The sequence below is a fragment of the Monodelphis domestica genome, chromosome 6 (genome assembly GCF_027887165.1).
Source record: "Monodelphis domestica isolate mMonDom1 chromosome 6, mMonDom1.pri, whole genome shotgun sequence".
NCBI classification, from domain to species: Eukaryota; Metazoa; Chordata; class Mammalia; order Didelphimorphia; family Didelphidae; genus Monodelphis; species Monodelphis domestica.
In genome coordinates, this window is record NC_077232.1 from 227839406 (window position 1) to 227860426 (window position 21021).

Here is a 21021-nt window from a genome sequence, read left to right on the forward strand (position 1 = left end):
CTTTAGGCAGTACTTTAAAGGCAGCTGTAGATGAGAAGTGTCTGCAGGGCCAAGGAGGTGGTCCCAAGGTTTTCTGTATGAAGTTCATAGGCTGAGGCTTGGGAAATTATAGAGGCTGGGAATCCTGGGATGTTTGGGAAGGGGGAAGGGAGAATGGAGGGAAGTAAAGGATTGATTTCAAAAGCCGAATAACAAGGAGGGGAATCCATAGAGGATGGCCCCTTCCTTCCTTCTCCATCACCATGTTTAAGCATCAATATCCTTATCCCTGTGTCCTCAGAGGTGTCCACAGGGTCAGTAATCTGCTGAGTTGAACTCTAGGGGACTCGGGCCAAAAGGCATTGTTCTGGGCCAGAAGTTTGCCAAAGCCAGGGAAGAAGGAAGTATTGGTGAAGGATGGGATCACTGAGGAGGAATCAGAGACTAAAGAACCTGAACCTAAGAAGATTAAGAAGGATTCAAAAGAGAAGGAGGCAGCAGTGGAAGGATCTGCCTTGTATGAGGACCACCCCATAAAAGAAACTCTCACCTAGTGGCAAATCTGCTACCGTCAAGATTTGCTATTGGAATGTGGATGGGCTGTGGGCCTGGATTAAGAAAAAGAGTTTGGATGTGAAGAGGAACATAATCAGGAAAGTTGGGTGATAGTGGCTGAGTTTTTGGCCTATGTGCACAATGCAAGGCAGGGGTTGGTCAGTCTGGAATACTGACAGAGATGGGATGAAGCATCTCAAAAGTTTTTGAAGGGGTTAATTGCCAAAAAGCCACTTGAGCTCTGTGGAGACCTCAATGTGTCCCATGAAGAGACTTACTTGTGCAATCCCAAAGGGAACAAGAAAAATGCAGGTTTGAGTCCATAGGAAAGATGAGATTTTGGGGAACTACTCCAGGCAGTGCCACTAACTGATAGTTTCTGTCATCTCTATCCAGAGGCAGCTTATGCTTACCCTTTTTGGGCTTACATGATGAATTTCCTAGCTAAGAATGTTGACTGGCAGCCTAACTACTTCTTATTGTCTCAGTCTTTACTCCATGCCCTATGTGAAAGCAAGATTCAGTCCAAAGCCCTAGCTAGTGCCCATTGTCCCATCACCCTCTTGCTGGCATTGTATTTTGATTTAAACTAGGCTCTTCAGCTCCCAGAAATCCAAGACTGTTTCTTTAATTTTGAGAATGCTATCTTTGACTACTTTTGAAATATCTCTTTGAGAATAAAGAATTGGAGAGGCAAAAATGATCCTAGAAAATATTGGAATGCTTTCTGGGGAGTCACTGACCAGAGGATTTGTCAAAAAAATCATGGACCTAAAGGAACCTATTTTAATAGTATTCAACTGAGTTGAAATATAAAATGCCATTTAAGGAGTCCTGAAAATTCTTTTATGTTTTGATGGTTTAAATAGTAACCTCCTAGAAAAATATAGCCACTGGTAGGTTATTTCTTATGTTCAACTCTGTTAACATCTTATATTACCTATTCATTTTTTCTGAAAAATATAGTTTTCTGTACCTTATTTATATTTGCACATTGAACATCTTTCTACCCCAAGGCTCTATAGTTTAGGCATTAATCAAGAATATAATTTTTCTTCCTAAAAAACCAGGTTCTGACAAAATGAACTTAATATTTTTATATAAGTGGGTCCTCCTAAAATGTAGAAAGAGAGAGGACAAGTATTTTGAGCTCCCCATGTCCAAATAGGAGGTTATCTCTCTTTTTCTCCCCACCTTTCTCTGTCTCTGTCTCTCTGTCTGTCTATCTGTCTCTTTCTCTCTCTACCCCCTCCCTTATGTCATCAGATGACACTGGTCTTCTTGCTGTTTCTTGAAAATGATATCACACATCCTATACCTTTCACTCAACTTTCCAGAATGTTTTCCTCCCTTGTCTCTGACTTACGGTTTTCCCAGACAACTTTAATACTCAACTCAAGCGGTACCTTCCCCAGACCCCACTATCCTGTTAGTGCTTTTGGTGCCTTTCCTTTGAGATTGAGATTACCTACAATTCACAACACATACAAATATATACATATATACATAAATATACACACAACATACAACATATATCTTGTATATGTATACAGACACATACTCAATTTACTCTACACACATTTATAATGTGAATAGTTGCTTATATATCACTTTCCCATTAGAATGGTAGCTCTGTGATGGCAGGTAATGCTTGCTTTTCTTTTTATTACCCATTGCTTAACACATTTCCTGACACATAGGAGGCATTGAATAAATGTGAACTTGACTTGGTGATGGCCAATAAGGAAGCCAGTGGAGCCACACATTCCTGAAATATTTTCAAGCTGGTTTATTTTGACATAGAATATTTCTCATATATCTTATATTAAAGACATGAATTACTTTGATGCTCAGGAAGAATGTTTCTGAAAAAAAAAAACAAAGAAAACAGACTTCCTTCACTTAACCAGGATTTTCACACCTGGTCATTAAGCAGGTATACTTGCCTAGATGTAACCTTACCATTTAATTGCTTTTAAGCATTTATTTGTCTGGCAACAGAAATATTCAGCAAGGGAAAGAAGAAGGGGAACATCATTTGAATAAAAAATAATTCACTCTAAAAAGAAAATATAAGGCATAGAGTGAGGTTAGAAAGTAAAGTCTATCAGGTGATAAATCTAACACTTGACATTGGGCACATCATCCTAGCAGCTGGAGTTTCTCAAATATTGATATGAATTTTTTGGACACATCGAATCCCTTGCCAACAGCACAAAAAGATTATTGAGTAAACAGTGCCCTCTGTGTGTGCAGACTCTTAAAGGTGTCAGACTATACCTTATGGCATTTAGAGCTCTTCCTCCCCACCCCAAAATCAAATAAATTCATTTGTGTTTGCTAAGAGGTTCCAAAGGGAAAAAATAAATCTGCCAATAAAGGACATACTGTAATTAGTCCCTCTAATGGAAAAGTAGGATCTGATTAAGAATGTGTCTCTAATGCACTCTCGAGTTAGCTATAACCAAATTACTGAAAATGTTCAAAAAAGCCTTCTATTATTACTTGACTCACTTTGTGTCATTTGTCTCTTGCTGAGCAAATGTCACTTTCTCAAACTTGTATTCTGTGTGGGCCGGAATATTCTGGCCAGTTGTGACTGATCACCTAGCAGACAAAATTAAGGAAGTACATTAATTCTTCAATAGATAATAGGTACTCTTAAAGTGTTATCATTAAGAAGCTTCATGGCTTATTTCTATATTTTTAAGTCAGCTGGATTCACTATTTAATAACCTCAACAGCTTGAGTAATTTAAAATCACTGAAAATCAAATAAAACATATGTCTGCAGTAATTCTGCCCTACCAAATACATCCATCTCCAGTCCTACTATCAACTACACTCTTTTCTCTTTGTTTACTTAAGAGTTAGGGAGATATTATGTGTAGAATAGAGGATGCATCATTATAATCTGCAACAAATGTTGATTAAGATGATACTAGCCCTAAATATAAGACCCTGACAATCAATGTGTTGCAGCCATTTAATTTTCTTTTTTTCAAGATTACATGTGGATATAGTTTTTAGTTATTATTTTCTGACATACTGTGATCCATGTTCTCTCCTTCCTTCCCATCCATACCACTTACTTCCTCCCTAAGACAGATAACATGATATTAGCTGAACATGTGTTAGCATATGATATATATTTATTTCTGTGTTCATCTTGTTGCAAAAGAAGACACATTTCACTTACTATCAAGAAAAATTCATGAAGGAAATGAAGTGAAGAATGTTATACTTCATTCTGCTTTCAGATGCCATCAGTTCCTTCTATGGAGGTAGATATATCTTTTCACCATGAGATGCTTGAAGTTGTCATGGATCCTTGAATAGTTGATAATCTAATCATCATATATTATTGTTACTGTGTACAACATTTTTAATTGAAAAATTATATTTAATTAATTTAGAATATTTTCCATGGTTATTTGACTTATATTCTTTCTCTCCCCTCTTCTTACCCCCTACCCTCCACCATAGCCAATGCACAATTCCACTGGGTTTCACATGTGTCATTGATCAAGACCTATTTTCATATTATTGATATTTGCACTAAGGTGATAATTTAGAGTCTACATCCCCAATTATATCTCCATTGAACCATGTGATCAAGCAGTTGTTTTTCTTCTGTGTTTCTACTCCCACAGTTCTTCCTCTGAATGAGGATATCATTCTTTTCCATAAGTCCCTCAAAATTGTCCTCGATCATTGCATTACTGCTAATAGAGAAGTCCATTACAATCAATTGTGCCATAGAATATCAATCTCTGTGTACAACGTCCTCCTGGTTCTGCTCCTTTCATGATGCATCAATTCCTGAAGTTTGTTCCACTTCCCATGGAATACCTCCAGTTCATTATTCCTTTGAGCTCAATAGTATTCCATCACCAACATATGCCACAGTTTGTTCAGCCATTCCCTAATTGGAGGGCATCCCCTCATTTTCCAATTTTTTGCCTGTGTACAACATTCTGCTGCTTCTGTTCACTTTATTTTTTGCATCACTTCATATAAGTCTTTCTAGGTTTCTTTTCTGATATTATCTAATTCCTTTTCTGAAATTAGTATTTTCCCATAAATAATAGTTATAAGAACATAGATTTAAAGCTAGAAAAGATTTCAGAGATTATCTAGCTTAATTTACATTCTGGAAACCAATGTCGAATGTTTTGAATTGGCTTGCCCTAGATCACACAGGTAACAAAAAAAAAATCAAATCCCTGTTTTGAACTTACAGCTTATGCCTACAAATTAAGTATATTTTTTTCACTGCACACTGTACACCAGTGGTATTAAAAACAATTTATTCATTTAGGCAGATGATAGGATTATATACACATGATATTTGTTCATAAGTGAATGAGCTTTTTTCCCCACCTCACACTGCCAAACAACTGCTTTTGACTCATTTCCACCTAATTGACCAATACTATTTACATGGATTATGAATAATTGATACCCTTTAATGAGTGAATAAATGTCTGGATGAATGAATGAATGAATGAATGAGAGAATGAATGAAGTTATTTTTAAGAACCCATACTGTCTCATACACTTTGCTGAGTACTAAATTTATGAATTAAAAAATAAGACTGGGGGCAGGTGGGTAGCTCAGTGTGGTGAGAGCCAGGCCTAGAGATGGGAGGTCTTAGGTTCAAATCTGACCTCAGACACTTCCCAGCTGTGTGACCCTGGGCAAGTCACTTGACCCCCATTGCCTAGCCCTTACCACTCTTCTGCCTTGGAGCCAATATACAGTATTGGCTCCAAGACAGAAGGTAAGGGTTTTATAAAAAAAAAAAGATAAATAAATAAATAAAAAATAAGACTGACTCTGAGGTCAAGGAGTTTTCTTCATTGATTGTGGGTACAAAACACATAATACTCTAAAGTTATAAAAGGGATAAAGAACAACATTCCATTTAATTTTATTTAATGAAGATTTTATATTTAATAATACTTCAAGTAATTAACTTGAAATTATCTGTGATTTATGGTAAGATTTATGTATGACATAGCTAAGCTGGTCAAGAGTTACCAATATAGAGATTTTTTTAGGAGATTAGTTTTCTCATCACTGGTACCATTAGTAGCATCTAGGTAACATTTGAAGGAATTCAATGAGTTCCCAAACCCTAGCACTGGACTAGGAACTAACAAAAACTCCTACAGCAAAAACAGGAAAAAAGAGGAAAAATATTAATCATTCCCATTTCTGGACTCTGCATTCTAGGCAAATTGTCCTCCCAGCTGTTTTCTCCCATCGTGTTGCCTTTGAAAATTCAACCCTCCATTTTTGGAATGAATTCCTTTCTCACTTAAACATTGAGGACTACTGGTATAACTGGTACTTTCTCTCCAGTAATCAGACTTTAATTGTCAACTTGCTATTCTTTCTGACAAAGGGGAAATTGCACCATAGAAGTTGAAGTTCTGCTATCTAGAGAACTACTGGCTGTTACAATTGCAACCAGGGGGCGGTAATGTTGGGCAAGGTTGACTTTATAGGCAAAGCTGTACTGTCTCTTTATAATGCCACTTGACTTTTGGGACATGAACATTTTTTTTTCTTTTCTTCTCCAATTCTTCAATGTTTCTGACCTTAAGAATATTATTTTCCCTGAATTACCTAATCTGCTACTTTATTTACAAATGATAGATGGTTTTAAAAAAGCGGGAAGATGAGTGAATTATTAGAGACTGGTTATCTCTGAGAAAAGCTTAACTTTCTTAGCTAAATAAAAGTTTTTTGAATGACTGACTATAATTGTTTTTTTTTGACTCACTAGTTTAATGGCTATTTCCAAAGCAAATGGTTTATAGTGTCTGCTATTAATGGTACTTATGAGAGTTATTATTTTAAAATCTAAACTCATTGGCTAAATTGACAAAATAATGAAAATGACAAATGTTAGATTGTGTGTGAAAAAATTAGAACACTGACACTATTGGTGGAGTTGTGAACTGATTTAACCATTTTAGAATTAACCATTCTATTACTGGGTCAAAGTATATATACTTTGACCCAGTAATATCACTACTATGTCTGTACCTAAAAGAGATCATATGGAAGGGAAAGTATTTATTTATACAAAACTACTTAATGTAGCCCTTTTTCTGGTGGCAAAGAATTGGAAATTGTGGGGATGCATTGTGCTATAAGAAGCAATGTACAATGTAATCAGAAAAAAACCCTGGAAATACTTATACTAAGTGATGTGATGTCAAATGAGCAGAGTCAGAACATTGTCCACAATAATAACATTAATGTATGATGATTAACTGTGAAGAACTTAACTATTATCAATAATGAAAGCTTCCAGGACAACTGCAAGGTACTTATGACAAAAAAGACTATTCATTACCACAGAATGAACCGACAGAATCTGAACATAGATTGAAGCATACCATTATTAACTTTATTTTCTCCATGAAATCTCTCTCTCTCTCTCTCTCTCTATATATATATATATATACACACAAATATATATATATATATTATAACATGACAAACATGGAAATATATATTGTATGATAACACATTCACAACCCATATCATATTTCTTTTATCCTGGGAGAGGTTGATTGGAGGGGTGAGGAGGGAAAAAAACTCAGATCACAAAATGTTGGGAAATTATTATTATATTATATATATATTAGAATTAAAATTTATTATTAAAAGTTCATTGTTGTAATCTTGAAAAAATAAAAAGTAAAAAAAATGTTATATCCATCAATTGGGTAGTGACTGCATAATTGTGATGAAATACTAGTGTACAATAAGAAATGTTGAGGGGGAAGCTAGGTAGCTTGATGAATTGAGAGTCAGGCCTAAAGACTTGATTTGCTAGGTTCAAATTTGGCCTCCAGACTCTTCCTGGCTGGGTGACCCTGGGCAAGTCACTTAACCCCCATGGCTTAGCTCTTACCACTTCTAAAGCAGAAGGTAAGGGTTAAAAAAATAGAAATGATGAGCAGGATGCTTTCTAAAAATTTTTGAAAGACTTTCATGTATTGATGCAAAATTCAATGAGCAGAACCAGAACACCGTATCTCATAACAGCAATATTATATAATAAAGTGTAACTTAACTAGCCTCAGCAATGCTGAGCTATATAAGAGAATTCTGAAGGACTCATGATTAAAAAAATATTATCTACCACCAAAGAAAGGACAGAGTCTGAATGCAGATAAAAGTATACTTTTAAAATTTCCTCTATTTTTATTGTTTTTGTCTTTGTGCATGTTTTTATTGTTTATAACTTGACTAATGCAGAAATACATTTTGCATGACTGCACAATTATAACCTATATCAAATTACTTGTCTTCTCAATGAGATGAGATTGACAGTAGAGAGAAATTAGAACCCAGAATAAAAAAAATGTTCAATTGGGATGAAAATAAAATATTCAAATAAACAGAACATTCAGGGATCTGTTTTACTTGACCAATTAAGCATGGAGATAATCTTTTCCCTATAGCTTCAACATAGCCAAACAACACCATGTGTTCTTTGATTTTCCCCATTCATATTTTACCTTAAGCCATTAACTGCATCTTTCTAGCTTTGTCCCACTGTACATAATTAAGAACAAACACAAATGACAGCAGTTATGATCAGCCATAATTCCTTATCATTAGTGAGACAGCTTCTCAGTTTCTTCAGAAATTTGAAATTATAGACAACTTGAAGAATAGAAAAACCTTAGTATAAATGCCCAATAAAAAGACTTTTCTAATCACTAGTGCCCCCTGACATAGAATGAGCTCCTCATGGATACTGAATCCTTGTCACTTGAAGTGCTCATTCACAGGGTATGAATATTAAATTATCAGCATAATATGTAGAGGATGAATTTTAAATTCAGATGATTTAAGAGTCAGTTCTATGCAGAAGACAGTCCATGTATTAGTTACAGGTTTATTCACTGTGAAATCCAGTGTCTCTTTATTCTGTGAATTATATCTATATAAAATCAAAATAAATAAACATATATATATATAAGCATACCTATCTTATCTCTCTATCAATCTTTCTATCTCAGTATGGTAGTTCAGCTTCAAGATGAGGAGAATTACTGGTCCATTAATTCTCTTCACAGAGACAGACACCCATTTCATCTGAAATTCATCAAATTCGTGTATTGTTTCTAAAAAGTTGTCTGGAATTAAGAAGTCAAATGACTTGTCCAGAACCACACAGTCAGTATGTGTCTAAGGTAGGCCAAAAGGGCAGGCATCTATCCAGTATAATGTAATGCCTCTCTGAAATAATTATATTTTTATAATGTAGTTGTCCAGTCAAGAAATATTCATTATGTTCAACTTGTTAGACATTGTGGTAAGGGCCAGAGAAGATGCAAAAGAGATATGACCTGCTCTAGGTTAATGTAGAAACAAATTTCCTAACTTTGGGGGAAACATGTTTTTTACCCTTGGTTATTTTCAGTAACCCAACAGTACAAACTCTATGTGCTCTCAGAGCTAAATTGAATTCTTCAGCCTTTCTGACACTTCTTTGTGCTTGAATATATGTTATTAGAGTTACTAGCACCTTGAATTAGGTTGTATAAACCTTTCACATGCTATTTTGTCAGAAACATGTTTGGAATGGCATTTGGTTATATCTTTATAATTTTTATCTTTCTTCTTCCTTGTTTTATAATAACAAAGGAAAGACAATGTTTGGAGAATGTAAGGCTTTTTTTTTTTTAATAGTGAAGAAAAACCTTTTCATCATTCAATATTATTTAGTTCCTTTGCACTTCTACCACTTCCTTTGACATCTTTCTACCTAGATAGACGTCTTGCCAGAAGAAAGACTACACAAGGCAATATGTCTAAAAATGTCTTCGAAAGAGTTGAGAATGAAGCATGTGCAAGGTGCCGAATCTCAATTACACTTTTGTTACTTTGAACATACTTAAAGCCCATATGCTCCAGTTCAATATTTCAGTGGTCACAGCAATATAATGGTAAAGAAAAATGCTAAGTCACAATAGTATTGACAGACTATCCAAGGAAGAAAGAATTCCATTTTCCCCAACTTATAAAAGTCAGTTTGGAAGAATTCAGCATTTGTCATGGTGGTAGGTGTATATGCATGTGGTGGGTGGAAGGGCTTAATTGCTGGGTTCAGTTTAATTCATTTTACAATTGCTTTTCTCAAATAATGTAAAAATAACTGGATAGAAAATCCCCCCTTACATAGATCAATAATTTTTTAAGTGTTAGCTAGATAGCTAGATGGCATAGTGGATGGATAGAAAACTGGAAAAGAAAACTCTCCTTTTAGTCCTGCCACAGACACTAGAAGTGTGATCGAGGCAAATCACATAGCTGCTACCTGCCTCATTCCCCCATATGAAATGGGGATACTAATAGCACTTACTTTTCATGGCTGCTCTGAAAAATCAAATGAGATATAGAGAGCACTTTGCAAACCTTAATATGTCAGTGATAATAACATGTGATAATAACAATTATAACAGTAACTATTATTTTTGATGATTTGTTCATACTTCTGTATGTCAGGAAGTATAGTAAATATTTGCTGGGGAAGCACAGAAAAATAGAAAGCCACGCACATTTTTAAAACAGCCTTAAAGAGCTTACATTCCAATGAGTGAGGCAAAATACAAAATACATGGAAAATAAAGAAAGAAGGTAATCTATTGGAATTGGGGAGGGGCACAAGAGCTTAGGAAAACTAGGACTACTTCCTGTAAAATATGATCTTTTAATTGAATCTTGAAAGAATCCAGGGCTACCAAGGGAAGATATAAGTATGGAGAACATTCCAAGCATACTGTTTGGCCAGTGAAAAGGCAGCCAGGAGGTGGAATATCCTGGGGAGGAATAAGCAAGGAGGCCAGGACTACTGTACCTTAGAGCACCGGATTCAAGCTCAGATGGAAATGCATTGACTTAGAGAACAAAAATTGAACATGATTTGTATTTTTTTTAACTTTCTCAATTATATTTTATCTGAGACAAGCTGCACTTGTGGGTTGGGCCAGTTTGAGGAGTACCTGTGCCTTAGAGTACATGGAAGAGAGCATGCCAAGAAAACTGAAAAGCTATTGGGTGGCTTAAATGCCTACAAATGGACTTTATATCTGATCTTGGACATAAAATGAAGCCTCTGCAATTTACTAGAAAATAGAGTGACATGGTCAGACCTAAGCTTTTGGGTCACAACTTTTGCAGTTCAAAAGAGGATAACTGGCATATGAAGATGGTTTTTCATTTTCTACAATTAATTATGTATTATTTTCAGTTTAGCTGTGTTCAACTCTATTTGGGGAAATGTGTGTGTGTGTGTGTGTGTGTGTGTGTGTGTGTGAGTGTGCATGAAAGTTCTCATTAAATAGGAGTTCATTGTTGCTCTTCCATTGATTAAGTATAAGAAATTATGACTCACCCTTCATTTTTATCTAAATCTGCTAATGCTATCACTTCATTTTATATGTGCACCTTTGAAGGCAGTGTGATGAATGAAGCATATCTTCATCTCCTTAAATTCAATCCAGTCTCAAATACTTTAAAGCTGAATGACCCTGATCAAGTCACTTAATCCTGTTGCCTCAGTGTCCTTATCTGTAGAGAAGGAAATGGTAGACCACTCCAATATCTTTGCCAAGAAAAGATGGTCATGAAGGGCTAAAAAGAGATGACTAAAAAGATTCAATAACAACATACCTGTATAGAGTTTTTTTTTTTTTAAACCCTTACCTTCTGTCTTAGAGTCAATACTGTGCATTGGCTCCATGGCAGAAGAGTGGTAAGGGCTAGGCAAAGGGGGTCAAGTGACTTGCCCAGGGTCACACAGCTAGGAAGTGTCTGAGGTCAGATTTGAACCTAGGACCTCCCATCTCTAGGCCTGGCTCTCAATCCACTGAGCTACCCAGCTACCCCCTGTATAGAGTTTTAACTTTTATACATTATCCACATTAAAGATTGATAGGTACTCAATATTGGAGATAAGGACTGTGCTTACAATATCACTGGTGGTGAGAACTCCTGGATATGGATACTGTCTCTACTGATGCAGATCAGTACTTCTACAATTGATAATTGCCCTGGAGCTCTGAGAAATTAAGGAACTTGCCTAAGGACACACAGCCAGTATGTGTCAGATATAATACTTGACTTCCCAGCTTCCTACCTTTGAGTCCAGTTCTTATTGTAGTCTGCTATACTGTTTATCATATATTATAAGTCTTATTAGATCCATTTCATGGGTAAGAGAATGCCTTAGAGAGATTTTACTTTACCAGAAACCATACATGAATCAAGGCTAAAGAATGATGTAAAGATCTACCTGTATCACCATCTATCCGTTGGCATATTTTATCTGCTGAAATATTTCCAAATATTGTTTTCATTCTCCAATAATAGGTTTTTTGAAAATAAGAAAGTTTAAACTTGTCAACCTTAGAAAAGAAATCTCAAATAGCATTGAAGAATGCAAACAGAAATATACATTTAAAGTAGAGGTGTTGATACAGTGGTTTTAGCCAAAAGTCCTGCGTTTGAATTCTGAGTAACTATAAGATGAGGTCAATATGATTCTGGGTCTTAGTTTTATCTTTAAAATGAGATTTGATCAGACAAAATCTAAGGTCCCTCTCTTCTAGGACTTAGATCCTAGACCAGTGATGGCAAACCTATGAAAGCATGCCAAAGATGGCACCTAGAACATTCTCTGTGGGCATGCACACTGCCTACCCAACTGCCCCCCTCCGAGTTTGTCACTAGAAAGGCAGAGGGACTCAAGTGGAACTGCTTCCCTCTCCTTTGCCACTGTACTTGATGACATTTTTCACATCCCCTACCCCTTTGCCCAGCAATCTAATATGAGGGTACATGAGGTAAGCTGGGCACCTCACAGTGGAAAGAGCTGGAGGGGAGCAGAGTGCTCAAGCCAGTTCTTCCCACTCTATACTCTCTGATGACATTCCTCACTTCCTCTACCCCTCTGCCAAGCAGCCCAATGGTAGTGCTTTCTCCCTCCCTTGTGTGGGGTAAGGGAGAGGGTCAGTACCTCTAGGAACTTAGTGGGGGGTGGGCCCTGCATGTGGTTTCTGGGAGAGGGGTACACAGTCTCTAAAAGGTTCCCATCACTGTTCTAGATGCTTTTAAAAATTCTTTCCTACCAAATTATGTTCCTTAGCCATTAAAGTAAATGGGGATGTTTTCATATTGGTTCTTTCCTCATTTTTTGATCCTTGAAAATCTAATCTATAAAAGCATTTCCTATAATAAAAAGGCAGGACCATAAACCATCTCTCTCTGGCTGTCTATCTCTTTCTTCTATGACTCTGTGTGTGTCTCTGCTTGTTTCTCTTTTTTCTCCTCTCTTTATCTCTTTCTAGTTCTTTCTCTTCGCTTTTCTGCCTAACACTTTGTAAATATTTCTATTATAACATATAGACACCATAGCCCTATCACTAGAGTATGATTATACTTTATTAAGAAAATATCATTTAATGATAATCAGTTATCTAGATAAGTCTAGATGAAATGAGAGGTCAATATATCACTTAAATATTAAAACAAATAACCTGTGCCATTTTGCATGAGGTCATAATCTGACAGCAAAAATGCTTAGGAAAGCAAGCATATAGTATTCTGTCTCTGGCCAATATAAATTAGACCTTGATTTATCTTGCCTCAAGAGTTTTAATAGAAATAGCAATGCTTCCAGAAGAGAAAAATAATATTAATATGGGAATAAATGATATAATTACTTATGAATTTTTCAAATTTTGCAAGACATTTTATGAATAGCAAATTAATTTATCCTCACAATAATCCCACAAGGGAGTTCTATTAGTATTTCCATTTTATATGTAAGGAGGCTGAAGCAGATTAAATGACTTGTCCAGAGTAACATAGCTAGTGTCTGAGACCGGATTTGAACTTATCTTCATTACTTCAGATTCAGTGCTCTATCTATTGCACCACCTCAAGGAACACATTTTTGCTGCTAGTTAATTATTATTCTGTGCCTGACAAGATGATTCTTTCAAATTTCTGATTTTCAGTTGTATTTGATTTGTTTTACTTACTGGAGATGTGAAGAAAATTATAAAGTCCAACCAACTGTATAGTAATTTAAGCTTTTCAAAACCATTATTTCCTATGTCTTGTTAGCACTCTAACAAGTAGTATACATCATTGCCATTTTATAGCCAAATTATTATTGCCAAATTATACCAAATTATCCTGTTGCTAGTTATTAGAATTAAGATTTATCAAATAAAATCAAGGATATTAACTGATTTGCAAAAGCTTTTCAGTTTGAAAATTGATTTATATCCATGATTTTATTTGATCCTTGCGACAAACTTAAATAATTAAAGACAAGTTAAAAATTTAAAAATGCAAATTAGGTTATTGTTATTCATATCCTTGCAGATGAGAAGCAAGACAACTGAAGTTGTTTTTTAGGCTTTCACCACTAGTGTCAGATGGTATTTGAACCTATGTCCTCTTCATTCTAAAACCAAGAGTTTGCAAACCTGGAAACCGAAGAATAATTCAAGTTGAAGTCTTTTCCAGATACAGATCCTACTGAAAGAGGCTATTTAATAGGCTGTTATTACCCACATGGTAAGGAATCACAGAATGCCTTCTTTTTGAAATTGGTCCTCAGTCTCTCATATGGGTGCCTCCATGTTGAGGTGATCTGGGCATGCATGAAGCCCTTTCATATCTAAAGATTCACTTTGTCCTTTGCTGAACTCTGTTTAGAGCTATGGAGAAAACTGGTTTGTTGAACTCTTTTAAATATTTGACTAGAGGGAAAAAAAAGAGATAAAAAAAATCTTTGTCAGTGCAAAATCAGTCAGTAATCTTTCCTGACAATAAAATGCTAAAGCAGTTCAAATGCAGAGACTAAGGAAATTGAGATTTTTCTTTAAAAAGAGTCCTTTAGGGGCCAAATGCAGGAATATATGGGATAGTTTTGACAGAATCCCATTTTATTGGTCAAGAAAGTCAAGAGGAGGAAAGTTTTATTCCATTTAGAATGTGTTGCTGAGTAGAAGAAGAGAAAATTTCTTGCAGAGTCAACATCTAAAGCAGGCAGGGGGCAGCCAATTTAGATAAATTGACTACCTGGGCCATTGAGTGGAAGGCTATGATTTTTAATCGAGCTGGTTTCAATTGCAATCCTTGACATAAATGGGGACAAAAGTGCTGAACAGAGAGGTGAAGAATTCAGACCAACAGGAGAGATCTAATGTAACTCTCACCCAAAGGGATATCAGGGGAATTATTCAGAGTGTTTTCAAAGCTTTTGGTCCCTCTGAGATAACCTTTGATTTAGTTATTTCCATTTTGTCTTCCCAATTAGAATATGAACTCATTGTGGGGGCAGGGATTATGTTTTTGTCTTTCCTGGTATATCGTATGCTTATTACAGTTTCTGGCACATACTAAGAGCTTAATAAATCCTTGTTGGCTGACTTTCTTATTCTTGTTTCTTAGGAATATTTATAGTGGTTCAACACTGATTGTGAAGTTGAAAAAATAAGGTCCAAATACTTCCTCAGGAATATATTATTTATGTGGCCATACGAGAATAACTTAAACTCAGTAGCCACCAAGCTCTCAATGACTTGTAAAATGAGGGGGTTATACTCAATAATTGCTGAAATCCTTTAGACATATTATTCTATGATCCTATGATCTTGGATATATATATATATTTGGTGTCAAAATTATAAGATTAGAAATTGTAAAAACAAATGTTTACCAAATCACCCCTTTAGTTAAAGACTGGATTGAAAATAAAATTTTATCTACCAGAAAAAAGAAGGTCACTTTTAGTAGCAGTTTCTTAAAACTGTAGACATATGATTTCTAAAATGTATCTCAGGACTGGAAGGTGGAAAAGTTGATAGCATGCCAGACCTGGAGTACAATCTGGTTTTAGTCATTTCCTGACTGTTTGACCTGGCCAAGTCACTTGACCCTGGTTGCATCAATTCCTCATCTGTAAAATAAGTTGGAGGTGGAAATGACAAACCACTCCAATATCTTTGCCAAGAATATCTGAAATGTGGTCATGAAGAGTCAGACATGACTAAAAAACAGCTGAACAATAACAAAATGATCCAGAGACAGTTATGATGGGACTAGTTCACTAATTGGCCCATCATAAAAACAAACTGAAAAGAATAAATATATGATGATAATTAAAATTATTGTATTAAGGATTATGGAATTTATAGGATCCAGTCATTAAAAAACATACAGATAATAACTGTGGTTAACTAAGTTATAGAAAATATTTTTAAAAGTATCATTTTCAGCCATCTTCTCCTGAGTAGGAACAGATAAATTGCACATGGTATCAAAGTTGTATTAGCACTTCCTATGGTAACATCCAGTGAATTGGTATCATTAAAGATAAATGACTCCGCATGATTTTAAGTAAATATTTCTCCAAAGATGAGATGACTAGGTCTTCATTGGTAGGTTCAAATGTAACATACTTCTTACATTAAACCCAATAATAACCTTGAATAAGAGGATTTTCAACATCAAACTATTTGTGTAATAATTTAAAATTATGGGTTAGAATGAGTAATTTACTTAATATATGACATAACATTTATATGACAGCTTTTAATAAAAGAATTTTTCAAGTTATATGGGAGAAAATGCCCTCTATTTTAAATCATGTATATGAATAAAACTAAATCATATTATAGAACTTAAAATGTTATTAGTTCCTGGGTTTAAGATAATAATATTAATAAAATAGTAGAAAATAACAATAATAACAATATATTTTATATAGTACTTTACCCTTAAAAACTCTTTGCAAATATAACATCATTTTATCTTCATAGCAATTCTGAGATAGGTGCTATTGTTATTCTCATTTTATATTGAAGAAACTGAGGCAGAGAGAAGTTAAATAATCCTTCCATAGATATATAGTTACTAAGTGTCTAAAGCTGGATTTGAACTTGGATCTATCTTATTACAAGTCATATGATAGATTTTTTAATTCTTTACTCTTTTTTTAAAAGTATTTTTCTATGGTTGCATGATTAATTTTCTCTCCCTCCTCCTGAAGCTGACAAACAATTCCACTGGGTTATATATGTACTATAATTCAATATCTATTTCCATATAATTCATTTTTGTAATAATCTTTTAAAATCAAAACCCCAAATCATATATACCTATAAACAAGTGAGAGTTTGCATGTTTTTGTTCTGCATTTCTACTTCCACAGTTCTTTCTCAAAGTGGATAATGTTCTTTCTCATAAGCCCTTCAAGATTTTCCTGGATCATTGCATTTCAATTAGTAGCAAAGTCCCATTTGATTGTCCCACAATGTTTCACTTTCTGTGTATGATGTTTTCCTGCTTCTGCTCATTTCACTCATCAGTTTAGGGAGGTCTTTCCATTCCATTTAGAAATCAGGCAGTTCATCATCCCTTATAGCACAATAGTATTGCATCACCAACATAGACCACAATATGTTTTGCCATTACCCAATCAAGGGACACCCCTCATTTTCCAACTTTTTGCCACCACAAATAGTGTTTTATGAATATTTTGGTATGAACATTTTATATTATCTCTTTGGGATACAAACCAATGAGCAGCATTGCTGCATCAAAGGACATGCATTCTTTTAAAGCCCTTTCAACATCATTCCAAATTGCCTTCCAGAATGGTTGGATCAATTCACAACTCCACCAATAATGCATTAGTGTCCAAATTTTGCCTCATCCCCTCCAACATTTATAATTTGCCATTGCTGTTACATTGACCAATCTGTTAAGTATGAGGTGGTACCTCAGAGTTGTTTTGATTTGCAATTTTTTAATCAGGAGTGATTTAGAAAAAATTTTAATTTGATTGTTGATAGTTTTGGTTTCCCCATCTGAAAGCTGTTTATTTATATTTCATGGCCATTTGTTATTGGGGAATGGCTAGATTTCTTATAAATTTTACTTAGTTCCTTATATATTTGGGAAATAAAACCTTTTTCAGAGAATCTTGTCATATTTTTCCCCAGTGTGTTGCTTCCCTTCTAATTTTGGTTGCATTGGTTTTGTTTGAAAAAAAATTAGTTAAATATAATCAAATAATTCATTTTATGTCTTGTAATCTTCTCTATCTCTTGTTTGTTCTTAAATTGTTCCCTTTATCATAGTTCTGACAGGCATACTATTCTATGCTCACCTAATTTACTTATGATTTCCTCCTTTATGTTTAAGTTATTTGCCCATTTTGAATTTATCTTGGTATAGAGTGTGAGATATTGATCTAAAATGAATGTTTCCCTTACTTTTTTTCCAAAATAATTTCACAACAGTTTTTGTCAAATAGTGGGTTGTTGTCCCCAAAGCTGTCATCTCAGGGTTGATCAAACACTTACTTGCTGAGATCCATCCATTGATTCACCCTTCTTACTCTTAGCCGGTACCACATTATTTTGATGATCACTGTTTTAAAGTACAATTTAAGATCTGATACTGCTAGGTCAACATCTTTCACATTTATTTTTCATTAGTTCCTTTGATATTCATGATCTTTTGTCCTTCCAGAGGAACTTTGTCATATTTTTTCTAATTCTATAAGAAAGATTTTTGTTAGTTTAATATGTATGGCATTGAATAAGTAAATTAATTTAAGTAAGATTGTCATCTTTATTGTATTAGCTTGTCCTACTCATGAACAATTAATGTATTTCCAATTGTTTAGATCTACTTTTATTAGTGTGAAAAATATTTTGTTGTTCTTTTCATATAATTACTAAGCTTATATTAGCAGATAGATTGCCAAGTGTTTTAGATTGTCTAGAGTGATTTTAACTGGAGTTTCTCTTTCTAACTTTTGCTTAGTTTTGTTGGAAATATATAGAAATGATAATTTATGTGTGTTTATTTGATAGCCTGCAACTTTTTAATGTTATTAACTATTTCCACTAGCTTTTTAGTTGATTTTCCTGGGTTCTCTAAGTATACCATCATATAATGTGCAAAGAGTGATAATTTAATTTCCTCATTGCCTACTTTAATCCCTTCCATTTCTTTCTCCTCTAATTGCTAGCATTTCTAGTAAAATATTAAATAATAATGATGATAATGGGCATCCTTGCTTCATTACTGGTTGTTTTGGAAAGACTTCTAATTTATCCCCATTTCAGATAATACTTTGTGTAAATGGAATTATCCTCCTTTCTTTATTTTAACTTAATCAATCAAGAACTTGGAGTGCCCCTCCTTTCCTACTCAGTCAAATACTTGAAGAATCATTTACTAGAAAAGGAAGTTCATACCATCAAAGGCAGGAAGTGGATACCACAAGCACTACTGCCCATTCCCTGGGCAGTGCCAGGCAAATTAAGAAACTATGCTTGTTTCCTGAGATGTGCTAGACTGACTCACAGTGAAAGAAAGTAGAAACCAGAGATACAGGAAGTGATATGGGGGGAAAGGCTATAAAAGGCGAGGTCAGAGAGCTGAACAGGTATTTCTGTGTTGGAAGGATTCTGCTTTATTGGTTTCTCTTGCTGAAGAGATTACTGTGATGTCTGTTTGGAGATTAGGACTTAAAGGAGCCTTTGTCAGAGTTGTACTGGATTCCCCTGAATCAACAATCATAGGGTATTTAGGTAAGCAGTACCTTTTACTGCTTCCTATATTTCCTTCTCTTTACTATCTCTGCTTTGTTGTAATAAAGCTACTAGAGCTAGTAACAGCCTCATGACTTAAGAGCGGATTTTTATAAATAGGGAACACAACTTCTTATAACTTTTAATTTGATCAGAATAAATTTTAACTCTTAGAAGTTGCTGATGGTTTTAAACAAATGCTGCTTATTATTTTGAGGAAAGGCTATTTTATTCCTACACTTTTTAATGTTATCAATAGGAATGGGTGTTGTATTTTGTCAAATGCCTTTTCTTCATCTATTGAAATAATTATGTGATTTTTCTGTTAGTTTGGTTGTTGATATGGTCAATTATGTAGATAGTTTTCCTAATATAAATCAGACTTGCATTCCTCATATAAATCTCACCTGGTCAGAATAAATAATCCTTGTGGTAATTTGCTGTAGTCTCTTTGCTACTATTTTTAAAAAGATTTTTGCATCTATATTCATTAAGGAGATTGGTCTATAGTTTCTGTTTTTGGACTTTCTGGCTTGGGAATAAGTACAATATTTGTGTCATAAAAAGAATTTGGTAAAACTTTTTCTTGCTTAGTTTGTCCAGTAGTTTGCAGAGTGTTAGGATTAGTTTTTCTTTAAATGTCTGCTGGAGTTCGCTTTGGATTTTTTACTTAGGAAGTTCCTTAGTGGCTTGTTCAAATTCTTTTTCTGAGATAGGATTATTTAAGCATTCAATTTTCTCTTTTGTTAATCCAGTCAATTTACATTTTTGTAAATATTTATCCATTTCACCTACATTGTCATATTTATTGTCATATAATTGGGCAATAATGCTCTTAATAATAGATTTAATTTTCTGTTCATTAGAAGAGAATCTTTTCATTCATGATACTATTAATTTTATTCTTTTTTCTTTTTAAATTAGATTAACCAATATTTTATCTATTTTATTTTTTAAAGGAACCAGCTGCTAGCCTTATTAATTAGTTTAATAATTCTTATACTTTCAATTTTATTAATTAATTTCTCCTTTGATTTTAAGGAGTTCCAATTTTGTTTTTATCTTAGGTTTTTTAATTTGTTCTTTTTCTAGTTTTTTAAGTTGCATTCCCAATTCACTGATCTCCTCTCTCTCTCTATTTTTTTTTTATATAGGCACTCTTAGATATTCATTTCCCCCAAGTATTGCATTAGCTATATCACATAGATTTTGATATGCTGTCTGCTCATTGTCACTCTCTTCAATGAAATCAGTAATTGTTTCTTTGATTTGTTCTTTGACCCTTCAGTTTTTAAGAATTATTTAGTTTCCAGTTGATTTTAAATTTACCTCTCTGTGAACCTTTATTATGATTTTTATCATATTATTATTTGAAAAAAATTGTGTTATTATTTTTGCTTTTCTGCATTTGTTTGCAATGTTTTTATCCCCAAGTACATGGTCAGTCTTTATAAATGTACCATGTATTGCTGAAAGAAAAGTATTCTTTTTTATCACTTTTTAATTTTCTCCTTATATCTATTAACTCTAATTTTTTCTAACATTTCATTCACTTCCCTTCTTTCTTATTTTTTTAAATTTTATTTGTCTAGTTCTGATAGGGAAAGGTTGAAGTCCCCCAGTAGTATGATTTTGTTATCTATTTCTTCCTTTAACTCCTTTACTTGCTCCTTTAAAAATCTGGGTGCTATACTATTTGATGCATATATGTTGAGTACTGATATTTCTTCATTATTTATAATACCTTTTATTGAGATTGTTATTGTTATTATTATTTCCTTACCTTTTTAAATCAAACCTTTTTTTACTTTAGCATTGCCTGAGATCA

The 21021-nt window shown here is 34.2% G+C and overlaps 1 protein-coding gene and 1 pseudogene across 1 annotated transcript in view; both read left to right on the forward strand.

Moving 5' to 3' along the window:
* Nucleotides 1-1310, forward strand: part of LOC130455234 (DNA-(apurinic or apyrimidinic site) endonuclease-like) — a 44156-nt pseudogene extending 42846 nt beyond the window's left edge.
* TENM3 (teneurin transmembrane protein 3) overlaps nucleotides 1-21021 on the forward strand; it is a 3501974-nt gene that overhangs the window by 1219366 nt on the left and 2261587 nt on the right. The window lies entirely within an intron of this gene.